This window comes from Mobula hypostoma, chromosome 7, assembly GCF_963921235.1.
Source record: "Mobula hypostoma chromosome 7, sMobHyp1.1, whole genome shotgun sequence".
NCBI lineage: Eukaryota > Metazoa > Chordata > Chondrichthyes > Myliobatiformes > Myliobatidae > Mobula > Mobula hypostoma.
In genome coordinates this window covers 96841495-96846745 of record NC_086103.1, presented here as the reverse complement: position 1 = coordinate 96846745, position 5251 = coordinate 96841495, and the positions used below count along the sequence as shown (strand labels likewise).

General features: G+C 46.6%; 1 pseudogene; it reads left to right on the top strand.

Moving 5' to 3' along the window:
* The first annotated feature begins 1286 nt into the window (after positions 1–1286).
* LOC134349929 (paraneoplastic antigen Ma2 homolog) lies at positions 1287–4987 on the top strand (annotated as a pseudogene).
* Positions 4988–5251: the final 264 nt, after the last annotated feature.

Below are 5251 nucleotides of genomic sequence, written 5' to 3'. Positions count from 1 at the left end.
ATCTAGTTCTAGCCTCACACAACCTCAGTGGAAAAAGCCTGCTTCAATTTACCCTACCTATACCCTTCGTCACTTGGCACTCAGGATGAGGTAGTGACCTTGGATTTGACATTGGCTTCATGAGAGAGTGGTAGTAGATGGTTACCTCTCTGACTGGAAGCCTAAGACTAACGATGTGCTGCAGGGATCAGTACTGGGTGCATTGTCTATTGTTGTTCATCATCTATATCAATGATCTAGATGATAATGTGGTAAACTGGATCAGCAAATTTCAAAAAGTTCAAAGTTTAAAGTAAATTTATTATCAAAGTATGTGTATGTCACCATATACAACCCTGAGATTTATTTTATTACAAGCATTCACAGCAAATACCCAAAAAAGATCACAATAAAATCAATCAAAAACCACACCCAACAGGATGGACAAACAGCCAATATGCAAAAGATTACAAGCTGTGCAAGTATAAAAAAAGTAACAGTAAAAATATAACAAAGGCAATAAACACTTTCGCTATACCCATATTAACATATTCTTTTTGACACCCCCATGAACTGAGCAGACTGGATGTCAAGAAGGAAGCATCAATTGCCTGCCTGTTGGAGACTTCTTCCCAGTAACAGAAGAATTCCGTGTGGTGATACAGGAACAGGTGGTTCCTACAACTCTAACCCTAACAGAAGAAATATTAAAATACATAATAAAAGACCAACAAATTCAAGATGATAAATGTTGAAAATGCCAAGAAAAAACAGAAACAATCTAACACATTGCAGGATGCTGCAGCAGTTTAACTCAATCTATTTACTTACACAGGCACAATCAGGTGGTAAATATCATTCACCAAAATCTTGCTTTGAAATACATAAAAGAAACCATGCCTTTCCAGTTTCAGAGTCAGAGTCCTACAAATTATATTATGATTGATCAGTTATTACAGATAGGACAATCCATAATAACCATCCAGATATAATAATACAGGATAAACAAGCATGAACAACTTATTTAGAACATAAAAACATAAGAAATAGGAGGAGGAGTAGGCCATCTGGCCCATCTAGCTTGCTCCGCTATTCAATAATATCATGGCTGATCTGACCATGGGCTCATCTCCACCTATCTGCCTTTTCCCTTCTTTGTTATGTTAAAATTAAAATGACTTCTTTGTTATGTTAAATGCTGATAAAGTCTCGAGCTAGCACTTTGCTTGGGTTATAACATAGATAACAGAGTAAATGAACCAATGGGTGTCCACGTTATTCTTTCTTGGGGTGATATGCTGTCTCATATGGCTGGGAACGAGGGGGTTTTGGTGGGTTGTTGGAGGAGAGACTGTGAGGACGACGGACGTGCAGGAAAGCTCTGCTTGATCACTCTGGGTGGTCCTGAGCTGCGAGTCGAAGGGGTCCGAGTGGTCCCGAAGAGGTCCCCAAGCTCCAACGTGTGCACGAAGAAATTGAACTTTGATAAGTCTAGCGCCTTTTCCATTCCTTTTTGTATTGACTTCTATTAATCTCATAGACTTAGTAATATCTATAAAGTGTAATTGGTAAAACGTACATTATGTGCTGGCTGATGATTGATGTTTGAAGCCGAATCAGGTGGCATTTGTACAGCAACCAACGTAACCGGGAGACCAGGTGGGCAGTGGATGGGGTTTCCCCGAGATTAATACGAACCAATATAGCTGAGCGTTACTTTTGTGGGGGCAGACGTCTGGGTTTGGATTTTCGGTAAAGATGTATAAGTCGCCACGTTAAGTAGTGCGAAGATGGATCGAGATAAGATTGCAAGCTGGTGTGAGTTAGAGCAGAAGTCCCCAACCCTTTTTGCACCGCGGACCGGCCGACGGGGGCGGGTAGGGTTGCCAACAGACAAGAGTAACCGCCAAACATGTTGTGTTTACCCCGAGAAGACTACAATTACCATGAAGCCATGCGCGGGCACCTGTGTGCACATGCGTATACGTGCCGATTTTTTTTCTACAAATCGTTTTTGGCGATTCTGTTCGGGGGGGTGGTGTGTTAATCACAACCGGAATATAGAAGATCAGTCAACTATAAGTCACTTTTTAGTGGCTAATACAATCAATTTCTTTTCTAAAAGGGTTTATCTAACGAATTTAATATTAAACGCACAGCGCATATTTTCCGCGCATGAATATAGCGATAGGTTAATTACTGTATAAGTCACTTATAAGTCAATAGCATCATGACATTTTAAGTAACATTTGGATATTAAACACACAGCATATATTTTCCCCGTATGAACTGTTACGTACCCCGTAACTGGGTTGTCAAACCAGCAGAAATGGAACACTCGTTGGAGTCTGTGATTACTAGGAACTAATGAAGTTTTATTAAAGAAATAAGTAATACAGTACACTAACCACAAGGATATCAATGTAACAGGTTAGCAATGATAAGATACACATATACACAGAAAGAGGGTAATGGAATCAACCAACTCTATTGCAGTCTAGGGGTAAAATGATCAGTCTTAAGGTGAAACAGAGTTCAGTTCAGTCTAGTGTAGTTCGAAGTAATCGCTGTTGTTGTACTATTTGAGAGAGAGAGAGAGAGAGAGAGAGAGAAAGAGAGAGAGAGAGAGAGAGAGTGAGAGAGTGAGAGATACAGTTGGTTTCAGGCAAACCTTTCGATGCCTTCTGATCCCGCTGTGGTCACCAACTGTGACCCCTCCATTCTGGATGCGATCATTCTTCCGTGGTGAACCCGGCACCCAGGCAAGGGCGGATACACACCAGGTTTCCACCGATCGTACCTTTACACCCTGTGAGCCTCTGACCAATTCCCGCGAATCGGTCTTCCAAACTCCCACCAACTTGTGGGGCACAATGCTCTTTCCAGGGTCTCGTGGCATGTGTGTCCGTGCCTTAGCAAACCCGCTATTTTTATCCCCCTGATGGGGTATCACCTGTCCATCAAACTTCACACTTCCTATTGTCTCAGCAGGATTTGTTAGTGAACAGTTCAGGTTCAAAGCAAACTGCCTGTGACATACGCCACATACTGAATTATGTGTTTCTCTCTCTCGTTAATCTCTCTCTTCTCTCTTATTAACATTTTGAATGGTTCTCCATTATCTCTCGTTATCTCTCTCATTAGCATCATCCGTTCTGCAGCTCTGCTTGGCTTCACACATGACAGAACATATAAAGTCATTGCAACACACCAATATCACTGAATCAGTGGGAACCCTGGGCTTGATTTCCTGCAACGACACGGTGCCATCGAGGGGTGATGGGAGACAGCGATACTCGAAGGGGGTTCCTTATGTCCAGTCTATTCTGCAATTTAGTTTTCATTACATTCATTGCAGAGATATGTTGGAAATGGAACAAACATTTTCAGTGCTTTCGTGGCTATCTCAGGATATTTAGCCTTGACTTTGATCCAGAATGCCGGCAGAGATGTTATGTCAAACATACTTTTCAGCCCGTCGTCATTTGCAAGCTCGAGGAGTTGATCTCCTTCCCGCGCTGACATGGATGACTCGTGCATAATAGCCTCGCGTGCGTTCAAGATCAACAGTGGGCATGACAGGGAATGAGGAAAGGTGCAGCTGATTCATATCGCCAAATCATATCGTTTCCTCGTGGCCCAGTAGCACGTGCTTTGCGGCCCGGTAGTTGAGGATTGCTGAGTTAGAGGACATACCGGTGAATCATGCGTGCGTATTAAGTGGGGTCGATTTCCGCATTTCAGGAGATGTACTAGTGCGAGGGTTGGGTTTGATTAAAGGTATCGGGCAGCTAGAACTGGTAGCTAGAAGGTGCGGTAAAGAAGTGGAATCCAGCTGAGTGCTGGTTTGGACGAGTGCCGACGTCATGACATTGGAACTGCCAGTGACGGTCAGCGTCCCGGGGGAGGTGGGGCCGTGGGGTCTTCACACCCTCCCGGAGGAAGAAAGTGAGGAGATGCCAGAGGAGGAGCTAGATGAGGCCCCAGGGGAGGTGCCAGTAGCCAGTGGGGGAGGGTTAGAGTGGGAAGGCTTGGCCAGGCCCTGTTCCCCAGCCAGGGGTGAGATCTCCGAGTTAGCGGCCACCATTACCTCCCTGGTGAGAAGGGCAGAGGGCCCCCGTCCAAAGCTGAGGATTTTCTCAGGAGCCACGCCCACCCTGGAAAGGGAGGACGATCATGAGACATGGATTGAGAATGCGTCCCAGTAGTTAGAGGCATGGCCAGGCTCGGATGAGGAAAAGAGACAGCGATTGGTGGAAAGTTTGCGGGGAAGGGTGGCTGTTGTAGTCCAGGAGCTGAGGGCGGAATGGCCCTCGGCTTCCCTGGTGGAGTATCTGGAAGCTTTGGAGGGAGCGTTTGGAATGTCGGGAGATTCCTGGGAGCTTTTAGCGGAGTTTCACCACATGTGGCAGGGTAGAGGGGAAAAGCTCTCAGAGTACATTTTTCAGCTGGAGAGAATGCTTACTGGGTTGCGGTGCCGAGGGGTAGTGAAGGTAGAAGAGGTGGCAAGGTTGAGGATGAGTCAGATATTTAGTGGTTCCCTGGAGGAGGACAAGGTGGCTTGGAGTCTCCGGCAGTCCTATAAAAGGAGTCATCCTCCATCATTCGGGCAGCTGATTAGAGAGGTGCGGGAGGAGGAGGAGAGTGCGTTGGGCCAGAAAAGGGGCTCGGGCCACCAGGGACGATCCTCAGTGGTACAGGAGGTGGTAGCTGGGTTGAGAACCGAGAAACTCAAGGGGTCCCAGGGGTGTAGGGACCCACACTTGAGGGGATGGACAAGGAGAGTATCCTCTTCGGGGGACGGCCCGCACCATGGGTTGGGAGTGGGAGGCGTCCCGGGAGGAGAGGGGCAGTAGGCAGCGTGTGCTATAACTGTGGGAAAGAGGGGCATTTCCAGCGGGAGTATGAGTTGCCGAGGGTGTGCTACAGCTGTGGGAAAGAGGGACACTTCCAGAGGGATTGTGAGAGACAAGACGCCCTGTGGAGGGCAAACCCCCGGGCCACCTAGAAAGGAGAGGTGTCGAGAAACTTAGGAGAGACTCAATGAGGGAACGGACTGGAGTCTCAGGAGGAACACGTTCCCAGAAATCAGCCATGGGACCCCCGCAAGCCCAAGCCCTTATTCCGGATGGACTGGCAGGACCCCGTTCCAGCGTGTCCCTACAGATAGATGGAGTCTTTGCAAGGGCCATCCTTGACATGGTCGTAGGTCACCTTATTGTACCGGTCATTCTACAACAAATATCTAAAGCATTTGCCAGTAACCCCGTTT